Here is a 13,983-nt window from a genome sequence, read left to right on the forward strand (position 1 = left end):
ACGCCCATGTTCAGCAGGGAAGCAATTACAGAAGCCAGACCTTCTACCTTCTGCAACCCTCAATGACCCTGGGTCCATGCTCCAAGAGGGATTGAGAATGGGAAAGCTATCAGGGGAGGGGGTGGGATATGGAGATTGGGTGGTGGGAATTGTAATGAGTTGTACCCCTCCTACCCTATGGTTTTGTTAATTAATCCTTTCTTAAATTAAAAAAAAAATTTTTAATTAAATAAAGGGGGAATTGTTTGTATGTTTCTAATTCTACTTCTACAAACCTTTTCTGTTTCATTTGGTTTAAATCCCCCCTGCTTAACACTGCATTCTATTTACATAACCACTGTATTCTATTTACATAACCACTTCTTCTTCTTCTAGCGTTTGCCCTTCTTCTGTAGCCAGTCAACAAGGTCAGGTTGAAAGCTGTCAGGAGCTGCTTGTTGCTGGCTTTGAAAGTGACTGGGATCCATGTGGATTCAGTCGGCTTGGAAGGATCGTCAGTTTCCCCAATAAATGGGTACTCACGGGATGCACCACGAAAAGGTCAATCCAATGCATCCCATAACCACTATTAACAAGCACCACCCTCCCTCCAGGGCATTGGTGGTTCAGTGATAGAATTCTTGCCTATTCCACCCCCTCTCCTTGTCATACCCTGATTTTCACCAGTCACTTTTCTCTCCATCCTCTCTGTGTTGCATCCTGTTCCCACCCTACTGGGCTAGTATATTTATAAGGACAAGATTGTTTGTAGTTTTTAGTTTAGTTTGGCTTAGCTTGGTATAGATTGCGCTGCGTCCTGCATGAATAAAGAGATAGTGCGTACAGCCCAGCCATGGGTCCCGGGTCACCTGTTACCTGCCCGTGAAGCCAGCCTGGCGAAAACAACATTAACCCTCTGGGAGTATGGACCCAAGGTCATTGTGGGATGCAGAAGGTGGAAGGTCTTGCTTCTGTAATTGCCTCCCTGCTGAACATGGGCGTTGACAGGCCAATCTATATTCTCAGCCTGCCTCTCTTTCCCTAGTACTAGGGGCAGGGTTCTGGGGAATCTGAATTCCAGGGAAGTCTGGTTGGCATCATGCTAGCATCTGGAACCTTGGGGTTGAAAAGAGAGTTAACATACAAAGCAAAAAAAAAAAAAGTTGACTAATCATGACTGGAATAGTGCAGATGAAAAGTTGGGGGGGGGTCTCTGTTTTATAGGTAGCTAGTAGGCATACTTTAGTTATATTCCAAAGGGCCTATATTAGTTGTTTTTTTTTTTTTTTTCCCTGAGCCTGACATCTGATCTGGTGGATCCTAGTTATTGTCTGGGGAAATGGTGTCACGGCTAGAAAAAGGACCAGCAAGCTGGGTCAGGAAAGAGAGTAGCTCCCAAATATGGAAAGGTGTATAAATATTTTTGACTGTAGACCCCATCGATTTGATCTGATCTGGAGCCCATATTCAAATCCTAAGGGTTTTATTTTTAAGGAGTTAAGGAGAAGAAGAAAAGAACTACAAGTAGTGTTTCTGGCACTGCACTTGATTTTAAAGGGTATTTCTCAAAAAGAGTAACTTATTTTATTGTCAGTGGGAAACCAAAAATAAGAAAATTATACCCACCTAGTTTGGAGCCCCCCTAGAAGAAATATATATATATATATAGAGAGAGAGAGAGAGAGGGAGAGAGAGAGAGAAAGGTGTTCCAGGGAAGCAGAAGGAGAGTGAAAGAGAACATGGCACCAAAATTTCTTTCAATGTGGAGTAGGTTGGACATGAACTTGGGTCACATATGTGTCAAAGGAACACACCATCCAAATAAGCTATTTCTCTCTCACCACCAGGGTTATTGCTGGTGTTTGGTGCCTGCATTACAAATCCATTGCTCCTGGAGGCTATATTTTCCCCTTTTGTTGCCCTTGTTTTAATTAATTTATTTATTTTCCCTTTTGTTGCCCTTGTTTTTTATTGTTGTCATAGTTATTATTGTTGATGTTATTGATGTTGTCGTTGTTGGATAGGACAGAGAGAAATGGAGAGAGGAGGGGAAGACAGAGGGGAGAGAAAGACAGACACCTGCAGACCTGCTTCACCACCTGTGAAGCGACTCCCCTGCAGGTGGGGACCCGGGGACTGAACAAGGAACCTTATGCCAGTCCTTGCCTTCTGTCTATGTGCACTTAACCCACAGTGCTACCGCCCAACCCCCTCTCTTTCTTTTTTAAAAGATATTATTTATTGATTGATGAGAAAGATAGGAGGAGAGAGAGAAAGAACCAGACACCACTCTGGTACATGTGCTGCTGGGGATCGAACTAATGCTTGAGAGTTCATTGTGCCACCTCCTGGACCACCAAATAAGCTATTTCACTGGTCCAACCTAGGATACTTTCAATGTGGGTTAAGCATATCCATTTCTTTTTCATTTCTTAAATTCTTCTTAATTTAATTTTTATCTTAATTTATTTCATTTGAAAGATGGGGGGGTGGGAGAGACTTGAACTATTTCACCACTCATGAAGCTTTCCCTCTGCTGGTGGGGAGAGGGGCTTTGAATCCAGGTCTTTGAGTGTGGTAATATGTGCACTTAACCAGCTGCATCACCACCTGACCCCAAACATAACAATTTCTCACGTTCCTTTGAACAATGAGGACAAGATGATTTTGGGAACTTGAGGTCACATCTACAGCCATTAGCAGGGGAGCAATTGTCCTAGATTGTGAATAATTTTCCTTTTCATCCTAAATGCAGAGGCTACTCTATATTGTTCTGTGAATGGCAAGAGACTGTCTGGGTTTGATTAGGTAATAATACATGACTGAGCATGTGTCAGCAGTGATTAATCACATCTCAAACTTGTGTTTAGAAACAAGAGATGAGCTTGAGATCCTGAAAGTGAGCTAAAACCTACAAGGCTTGTGGTCTAAAATGCCATCTCACATGACTCGTTTTTCCTTCATGCTTCTCTCAATCCATACCATCTGATACTGCATCTCAACCAAATCAATGCAGTTAGTACCACCTCAATATGTTTCACTTCAGATTGTGTCCAGAGATGCCAGGCTTAGGATGTCAACCCATCAGCACAATTACTCTGGTGAGAACTTTCCTAGCTCATAGGATTCCTTAATTCCATTTTGGGTAGTGCACTTCCTATCAAAGCTACAGAACCTAGATATAGATGATGGCCCATGAGATACAGCACATGTGCACATCTATCCATAAGATATGGGAAAATATATACCTTAAAGCAAAAGAGCACAATAGTTGACAGTGACTCACTAAGAGCAGCAAGCAAGTAGAACTACCCAAAAAAGACACCATAAAGTACTTAATAAAATGGTTTCTACTTAGACCTAGATACACTCCCCACCTATTTCCTATTTCATTTCCCTCAATCACTCTTAAGGCTAAACTTGTCAGATAAACTAATATTACAAAAGCTGGATAAGATCAAGAGACTGGCATACTTTAAAGATGGCCCTACCAGGCCACCCCATTATCTGAGACCCTCATCAGGGAATCCTGAGATTCTCACATACATATGATGAGCCTAGAGCTCTAACAGATCCCTCTCTCCACTGTCACTGGTCACCTCCATCAAAAACAACATAGTGGACCCTCTTGTAGGCCTTTACAGGAACTTGGCCTCAATGTGAAACAATGGTAGGGACTGCTCCACTCTACAAAGGGAGGCTGGGTCAGTGTACTCTCTCACTCAACGAAGATGGGTCCTGAAATGAGTGCAGCCTAGAATGTTCTCAGCTATAACCATGGAATGTGTGTTCAGACCTTCAGGGATGTAGATGTAATAGAGGCTCCTGTGCTGAATGTGGGCCCCATATCAAATTGATGGGATCTACAGTTATTAGTATTTATATACTTTCCCCATATTTGGGAGCTACTCTCTTCCCCGATACAGCTTTCTAGTCCTATTCCCAACTCTGAATCATCTCCCCAGACAATACTTTTAGCCCACATGCATGTTAGCTGTCAGGCTGAGGCAAAAATTAGTAAGTCATGGGCCCATTGAAATATACCTAAAATAGACATACTAGCCTTTTTCAAAATGGATACCCCTCAAATCTTATCTGTTATATCCTTACCTTTAGGTTTCTGAACTATAAAACAATTTGATCTGCTTTATATCTTAATGCTTTTCAGCCACCAAGTTGCAGATTCTACCATGACACCAACCTGACTTCCCTGGGTAGACAACCTCAAAAATTCATCTTGGAACCCTACCTCTCCAGAGCCCTGCCCCACTAGGGAAAGATAGAAACAGGCTAGAAGTATGGATTAACCTGCCAAAGCCCATGTTCAGTGGTGTAGCAATTACAGAAATCAGACCTTCCACCTTCTGCACCCCATAATGATCCTGGGTCCATGCTCCCAGAGGGATAAAGAAAGTTTCCAATGGAGGGTGGGGATTGTACCCCTCTTATCCTATGGCCTTGTCAATCACTATTAAGTCAATTTTAAAAACCAACTCAAAGATAAATAAATAAAATGCCTTCTCATGACTGATGAAATGTTTAGAGAGATGCCCTTTGAAGACAGTTTCATTTTATGTATGCATATGTAGAAAATGTGATACACATTCTCAGACTTTTTATAAGTAGACTGGAATTTTCAAATGATGTTACTATGTTGAAAGTTTTATTATACTTTCTCTGAACTGTAAGAAGGGGCAGGTTTCTATTTTTATGTGTTATATACTAATGTGAATACTGAGGGTAAGAGAAATTAAGATCCAGGAGATAGTAGGGTTCACTTTATATGTTGAAGTAGGTTTGAGTTCCATAACCATGGGGAATACTACAGTACTTGGAAGAGCTTCAACAATGGTGGAGTCTCTCTTTATCTTAAGTCAAAGACAGAAACAATTTGCCTAGGAATAGTATTCATGCTTGTTCAAGTCCCTGAAAGAGTTATTTTTTAAAAGAAGGAAGAAATTATGGCATTCAACTAGATATTATTAGCCTCAAAAATATACTAATGAAGAGACATCAAATTTGCATGAAATAGATGTTCACATAGGTCAAAACATATTTCATGTTAGAAGTTGGAGGACCTTTAATGTAAGCCTAATAATTAAAAGCTTATTTTGAAACTAATGAGGATCTAGAAAAACAATTTGATGAGACTAATAAAAATGATATCTATTGGGATTAATTTTAGAACAATGAATAAAACTTGAAGAGAAAAAAAATCCTTCCTACATAATAAAAAAAAATGTCAAAAATACAATTTTAACAATTAGATGTTTCAAAACTTCTACTATTAAATTTACATGTACTGGCTTCATGTACACTGGAAGGGAATGATATGGATATAGGAGACAGTATAATGGTTATACAAAAAGACTTTCACGCTTGAAGCTTTGAGGTGCCAGGTTCAATTCTTAGCACTACCGTAAGACACAGTGGATCAGTGTTTATAAAAAATATATTTAGGCCCATTGACATGAAAAATATCTTTGCTTTAGAGAGTTATTACAAAGTCACATATAACTAAGTAGCAAAGTCTGAAGTAAAAGACACAGCTACAAAATTTTTAAGTGGTCATGTTGTAATCCCCAAAGGATATTCTTAAGAAAAGGAAGTAAGATCTGGGAGATGGCACAATAGATAAAGCATTGGACCCTCAAGACGGAGGTCTCAAGTTCAATCTCTGATAGCACAGGTACCAGAGTGATGTCTGGTTCTTTCTCTCCCTCCTATCTTTCTCATAAATAAATAAGTAAATAAATAAATAAATAACTCTTAAGAAAAAGTGAGGAAGGAAAAAGGAAAGAAAGAAAGAAAGAAAGAAAGAAAGAAAGAAAGAAAGAAAGAAAAGAATATAAGGTTATTTTGAGTAGTAGTCATGTTCAGATATTATCATCTGCCAGGACTATTGTAGGAACCCCCTACTATGATTCCTGTTTTGATCTCCTACATTGGCTATCTATTTGGGTAAAAATTCACCCCAGAATTTAGCTGCTTAATATAGCTCACACAGGTTGAGAATCAGGATGACATTTGACTGGCTTGTGGTTTTAAACTGTCCAGATGTTGGCAGGGGATATTGTCATCTAAAGATGACTGGACGAGCTAGAGGTTCCTAGTTTGGCTCTCTCATATGGCTGTTGGCTGGAGGTCCCAGTTTCTTGCCAGCAGACTTAATTTTTCACAACATGACAGCTGGCTTCCTCCAGAGCAATTGATTAAAGAGAGTCTGTTGGACTACACTGCTACGTTTTTGCAATCTTTATTAATCCTAAAAGATATACACTATCACCTGCATTCATTAGGTGTGAGTCATGCTAAGTCAATCCCATACTCCAGGTAAAAAGAAAGTATCTCACTCTACTGAAGCAAAGAGTAACAGGGAATTTGTGGTCTACAGTTTAAAATCACTCCACTCACCCATGTAGTAGATTCTATACAGGGTCATCGCAATTATATATGGACAAATCTAATTAAATCTCTATTATTATTAATCTTTCAGTAGTATCTATTTGATGTGAGTGTAAAAACACTATATCTTTAGTCTTACTTTATGTGCCCAATATCCCACTAGTGTTATCTCCCGTTTTTCTCTTGCTCTAAGCTCTAGTCATATTGTCATATCCTTTTGTTTGAAGTTACTTCACTATGCTAAGTTTCTTCTGGCTGTGGATCTTTAAAAATGTTCTTATAGCCCAGAATAATCTTCCTATTGCTTTCACTTATGGAGTATTCAGTTCTCACTTCAAGGAAGACTTTCTCAGGAGAGTTTTCCTGACTCATTATTATTCATTGCCCCCAAGATACAATTCTCTTTATAACACATAATTTTTGTTCATGGAATTCATCTAACTCTGCTTACTTTAGTATAGCTGTAAAAGTCTGTGTCTTGTTTATCATTGTAGTACACAGTTTAGGGTTTGGCTAATGTTAGTGTTCAGTACATATATCTATACTGAATAATTTACTAAATTGATAGAATTTGTTTTAGAAGCTCTAATTTTAAATGAAGATCAAAAGGAAATTTATCTTGAAGGTACACAAAATGAGGAAACAGAAATAGCTCCCAAGGTATTGTGCATGCCTTGCATATATGCAGTAGGGGTTCAAATGTCAGCACATCGTTGGACTACCACACTGAGGAAAAACTCCAGTGTTATATTCAGTGTTATATTCAGTGTGTGTGTGTGTCTGTCTGCCTGTCTGTCTTTTTAGCTGAATAAAGCATCAGTAAAGAGACACAATTATAATAATTCTTTTCTCTCTTTTTTTTTTTCCTTTTTCATTGCCCCCATGCTAGGGCTTCACAGCTCTGGAATAACTTTAAAGACAGGAGAGAGGAAGGAGGGAGGGAGGGAAGGAAAGAGAATGAAAGGCAAAGAGAGAGAAAGAGAGGGAAAGGGAGAGGGAAAGGGAGAGGGAGAGAGAGAGAGAAGTACTGTAGTTTCCTCCTTGTTCATGAGATTTGGGACTCAAACCTGGGTTGCTCAAATGGCAAAGGAAGCATGTTCCCAGATGATGTATCCCACCTGCCCCAATCCTTATCATAATCCTGTTAACCTGGAACACACCTGATTCTAAAACTTCAAGCATTTTTCATATCAAAGTGGCAGATTAGAATTCTTATAAGATTTTACAGCCTTGCTATGTATATGTCTTACCCCCATCATAATAATGGAAGCTTCAGAGCTGTGATGCCTTTCTCTCCCTTACTGTATCTCTCTTTCATTCAGAAAATGTGGACTCAAAGCAGTGAAGCTACAGTAGTGACCAAAACAAAAACAAGGAAACTATATTCTGTTGTTTTGCTCCATCATTTGCCTGCAATTCCATCACCCATAAAAGTCATCTTAAAAATATATATATATATACACACATGGTGACTTCACTGCTGTCATCCATTTATAAAACCATCCCCCCAAAAGCAACTTTTCTAGTTTTTTTCCTGGTAACACCCTAAAATTGAGACCCCTAGGTTAGAACTGTGGTAGGATTTGGGAAAATCCTTCTGAAAAGAAGAGTTATCTGAATGTGTATTGGAAATCGTCCCTCTGCTACTCATTGTGTTGTTGAAAGCTTTACAATTAGAGGAACTAAGACCCTTGCAATACAAAAATTCACTACAACATGAGACACAGAAATAATTTACTGGGAAATGAATTCAGTCTTAGAAGAATAGCTCTGAAGCTAGAGATAGGACAAACAAAGCTTCCACTAAGGATAAAAGTAAGTTCAGAATTTCTCTCATTGTGGTTTGTTTCTTTCACTCCAGTCTCTTTTCTATTGTATCCAGGCTTGAAAGCTTTTAGCAATCTGAGTCTCCCTAATTAGGTGCTTACTGTTCATCTTATTTTCCTTTAAAAATAGACTCATCAGCACTGCAGCCTCAGGGGTTCACATGGAAAATGTTTATTGAGAAGGTTTTGTGTTTATGCAAAGCCTGTTACACAAAAACCTTTGAAATCCTTAGCAAGCTTCAAAATGTAAGCACGACTTGTCAAAAGCCATCATTCATTGCCTTTGACTGGTTCAGAGTTTAGAAAAGACTGTCTACTCACTTAGCCCAGATTGAATTAAGCAAAGTCTAAAGGGACATCCCTCCAAAACATCACTATCATTCATTTTGTGTTGTCTACAGGAAAGCATTCCCTTCCTAGTTAGGAGAGAGAGAGAGAGAGAGAGAGAGAGAGAGAGAGAGAGAGAGAGAGAGAGAGAGGCATTTAACAACCTATTATGTATCTATTTTCTGCACGCAAGTAAATTAGTTGGCTGCCCCTACTGGAGAGACTTTGAGCACATTATGCATCAAGTAACCAATATGCTAAGAACTAAAAAGAAATCATGTTCCACCAGAGTAAGCACAGCAGAAAGAAAACCAAATTGATTCCAATTGCTGCCAGAGGGGAAAAAAAAAAAAGACATTTCAAAAATTAATACTAAATGCTGACAGTTAGGAGACAGAGAACAAATGCAAGTGATTTCAAGTTAAAACTGCCCAGATTGACTAATAGAAACCATCAAGTAATAAAAGAGAGATGTCTAAACAATAAAGAAGTCTTAGTTCTTCCTCTCCATGTATTTCACAGCACCTCAGTAGAACCAACAGCTTTTGTGACTATGTTAAATATATATATACCGTGTTTGATGTTTTTCACTTAACATGATTGATTTACATATGCTTCTTAGTCTTTTTTCTCTTCCTCAAACAGTTGGCATGTAATGATATCAATAGTTAAAGCAAAAATAAATAATGGAGTAAATAAAATCCAGATAAGCAAGGCTAGAGCAACAGGTTCATACCATCCTGCTTCCTAAGTCAAACTGAAGGTAATTCCTTAAAATAGGACATGCACATTTTCACCAGTAAGATGTAAAGTGATACTTAAACAGATATCTGACTGACTCTGTATCAATTACTGTAGAAGCTGATTATATTTATGTCTACTTTTAAATCACAAGTGATCAGCAGTTTTTAAGGATACCTATGCTGCTCAAACTATGTATTATCTAGTGTTTTACAGAGGAGTTTTACCTACTACTCTAAATTATACTTAATTCTCCCTTAAATCTTACCATACAAGCTCAATCAATAGCAGTGCTTATTAAAATCATGTGATAGATTAGCTTACTACTTGAAAGATAGTAACTCTGGATATGACCCTGGAACTCAAGGCTGCACAAATACCCAGTCCCTTTATTTCTACCCTATTATTGGGTATCCTTGGAATAAGTGTGCCTGGTACCTCTCAGTAAGAAATGAATATGAGAGTATTAGAAGTTCTTCTCGGTTTTGAGGCAGGTGGGACATATTATACCTAAATCATGCCATGACATTAATGACAGTCTGCCTGAATAAAATAAACCTATATGAAACAAAGATTCATAGGATTTAAAATTTTAAATGAGCCTTTAGAAGCTAATAAAAATTTCAAGTCCTATAGGCTTTATTAAAAAATAAGGAGAAAGAGAGTAAGCTAGTTTATTCAATTTTTCAGAAACTCTTTGATGAAAGTTATAAGAAGTCATTTGTTGTGGTCTGGGAGGTGGTGCAGTAGATAAAGCATTGGACTCTCAAGCATGAGTTCCTGAGTTCAATCCCTGGCAGCACATGTACCAGATTGATGTTCTTTTTCTCTCTCCTCCTATCTTTCTCATTAATAAATAAATAAAATCTTTTTAAAAATATTAATAAAAACATAAAATGTATGAATAAATTACTGTATGAAATTGTAATGGAACTTATACAGATGTCTGTAGTAATCTATGAGTCTATTAATAAAAGTGCCAGAACTGAAAGAGGGTCATAAACCAAAGTAAAACAAGACCCATCAAAGAGTCGTTGGGAATATGACTGTGCAATACTCATATCAATACTTGAGTGCTAGAAGAAGTAATTTTTAGATGATACTTTCGTTATTAAGATTGTTTAAAATCTAGCAAGATATAACCAGTATTTAATTTGATGCTTGTCTTGGCACTATGAACACATTTTTCTATGATATCTTAATTATACATTTACTAGAAGATAAGGTCTATTATTAGTTCTATCAGAGAAGAAACAGACATTTAACCATGACAACTTTCTGGCAGTAAGTATTCTTTAAGGACCTATGACATTTCCACGAAATTGTCTATAACACATCACCTATCAACCTCTTTGACACTCTCTACACCAAAACATACCAAAGGTAGTCAAAGGTGAATGCTCTGGAGTCTAATTAACCTAGAAATGTCAAGTTTCAAATTCATTCTAGCCTGAAAAGTCTAGAAAACTTCATATGTTCATTGATTCAACGAATATTTATTAAGACAATGTTAAGGATACAGGAGTGAGTAAGAATGGTTTCTGCCTCTAAAAGTAGCCTCTCTCTCTCTCTCTCTCTCTCTCTCTCTCTCTCATATATGTGTGTGTGTGTGTGTGTGTGTATTATTTTTTTCCTAAGAGCACTAATTTGAACTTAAGTGGAATAGAAAAACTCTAACAGAAATTACTCAGAATTTTTCTATAGTCAATCAAATCTAACCAATCAAATATAATTTCAAAGGCAAAAAAAGAGATTGTATAGTGATATGGTAATTAGAAAATTATGTTTTAAAATAATTTCCTTGTTATAGCCAAGTCTTAAAATTTCATACAATAAAATCTTTAATGATTTAAAGCAGTCCAGCTTACTCAATTTCAGAGTTAAATCCTGGGCTGGGAAGACAGTATATGGTTATGCAAAAAGACTCATGTCTAAGGCTCCAAGGTCCCAGGTTCAGTCCCTAGCAATACCATTAAGCCAGAACTGAGCAGTACCCCTCTCTCTATCTCTCTCTCTTCCTCTATCTCTCTTACTAAATAAATTTTAAAAAAGAGTTAAGGTCTATTGTAAAGACAACCTGGAGCTATTAATAGCCTTTACAGTTTTGAAAAATGAAAGTGTTGTGCTATCTTTTGTCTTATTAGAAAGAGTATGTGACTAGCAAAATAGCTCACTCACAGAGTACATTTCCATACCCTATGTGTGACCCAACTGGAGTCTAGTCCCCATCATATTGAAGGAAGATTTGGAGCTGTGTTTTCTTTTCCTCTCTCTGTCTCATTCAGTTCCCATTGGAACAGAAAAGTATCATTAGTGGGATATCTAAGGAAATCTGAATGAAATCTATAGATTATTAGTACCACTGTACCAAAGTGAATTTATTAATTTTGATAAATATGCTATAATATTATGTAAAATGTTAACATTAGGGGAAATTGGGTGGAAAGGTAAATAAGAAGTTTTTCCTATTTTTGAAACTCTTATAAGTCTAAAATTATTTCAAAGCTAAACTACTAAAGAAAAATTCATATTTAATTTTATTATTTGAAACTACTTTTCTCATATCATAGTATAGAGTTAAGATATCTCAAACAGGAACATTTGAAATTGATAGGTAAGAAAAAATTATATCTCATAATGCCTTATCTAAGTAAAGGCATGAAACTTTCAACTGCCAGTGGCTCTTTAAGTGTGAAGTGCACTGCTCGTCTATGAGATTTAGAGACAAAAGCATAAAATTTTCTATGAAAGTAGAATTAGATATATCCTTGGGTTTCTTTATTTCACATACTTCTCAATTTATCCATCAATGCATATTATGGTAAATGTGTTATGTGCACTTCAGAGCATTTGCCAGAAGTGGCACACACCTAAGTATAGAAACTATTTCCACAGTCTCATGATTTGCCTTTAGAAATTCACATAATACCTTATGTTTTATATTGTTCGGTTAACTATTTTCACAGTTATTGAAACTTGCAAAAAAAAACCACATTGATGTTTACATAAATTGCTTTAAAAATATTGACTGATTATGCCATATTGGTTCAAGGATATCATGTAATCTTTAATACAATTCTGAATTTTGGTGATGGGTAAGAGAGGAGAGAATTACAATTTAAGAAGGATGAAGTTCTTGGCCTAACAGAGTTGATGATATTTGCTCAAGTTATCTCTCCATCGAGTGATCACCAAGAATTAATGCTTGTGGGGGTGGTGGTCTTGGAGATAAAGAATTCCTCTTTCACTTTTCCAGTCACTGAATGCTCTAGTCAAAAAAAATCATATCATAGACAGTTCAGAATTTTCTCTTAATGTTCTCTGTGCTTTTCATTTGTTTTGTCATCTCCAGTCTTTTTCCCACAGGGCAGTAATGCTAATTCAGTAATTTTTAGCAGTTTAAGATTTCACTATAGGTTGCCTTTCTTTTAGCTGTTTACATTGACAGGACTATCAAAGTGGAGTTTAAAACTCTGAATGAGAATATGTATCCTGTGGAGTCCCACTTCTGTCCGGTTTATAAAGTTCAAGGTAGTAGCTAAGGAGATGATTCAGTGGTAGAATACTGTCTCACACTTGTGAGGCCCTTAGTTTGATCCCCAGAATTGCATGAGTGCAAGACAGACAGAAATAGAACTTCACTGATATCAGAGTAGTGATTTTCTTTCTGTATATCTTATTCTCAGTTTCCCATAAAACATATAATAAAAATTGGCCCAGGAAGCTTATTCCCTGATAGAGTGCCTCTCATGTGTGAAGCTCTAAGCTTGACTCCCAAAGTGCATAAAAAATAAGTAAAATAAATAAATAAAATTGAAAAGCTCTAGATGAAGTGAATTCAGTCAGATGACTGGGTATAAAGGTCATACTACAACTTTGATTTGAGTTATTCCATCCTAAATTTCATTTATGCAAATAAAGATAGACCAGTCTAAATTTAGGTAGTTTCCCAATTTCTGGAATAATTTAGCTTAATTACTTTACATGTCCCACTAGATACTATTACTATAATCATTCACAAATTTCAAAGTTTGTTTGTCTTCTTCTATTTTATTACAACTGATGACTGAAATTAGTATAATAACTTTTCTACCTAGTATTTTATCAATTAATTAGACTTATAATACAGTGTATACTGATGCAAATTTTAATTAGTTTGACTAATTAAAAGTCATGAATTTTAAACTGCACTCACATTCTAAAAATTAGAAGGGGAAGTCTACTTTCCCCCATACAGTTATCTTTATAAACACAGCTCCAAAAACCATGTGTGCTTGCTTTTCCTCATTAAAGGTGGATAATAAATTATTTTTTAAATGCCACTCTAAAAGCTCTTCAAACCTTAACTAACTCTACCAGCTTCAAGATTATTCTAGTAATGAGACCAAAGTTGATACTCAACTCTTAAGCTTCCAGGAAAGTTTATATACATATGCATTTAATAAGAGCATGGTTATGAAAATCTTACAAGAGTTATTGATAAACTATCACTGACATTTTAGAAGTGCATTTTATTTCCCATTTCCACAAGTTTTAATTTTATTCTCTTTTTTCATTAAATCTTCATAAATTTATTTCTAAATGTCTGTTTTAGAAATTGGAAAATATGTTTAACAGGTTTATAATTTACTAATTGTCACAGATTGTGGTTTTAAGCCAAAATGTTATTTCTTTTCTTTTTTATTCTTCTTCTTCTTTATTGGTG

This window comes from Erinaceus europaeus, chromosome 8, assembly GCF_950295315.1.
Source record: "Erinaceus europaeus chromosome 8, mEriEur2.1, whole genome shotgun sequence".
In the NCBI taxonomy this organism is placed as follows: Eukaryota; Metazoa; Chordata; class Mammalia; order Eulipotyphla; family Erinaceidae; genus Erinaceus; species Erinaceus europaeus.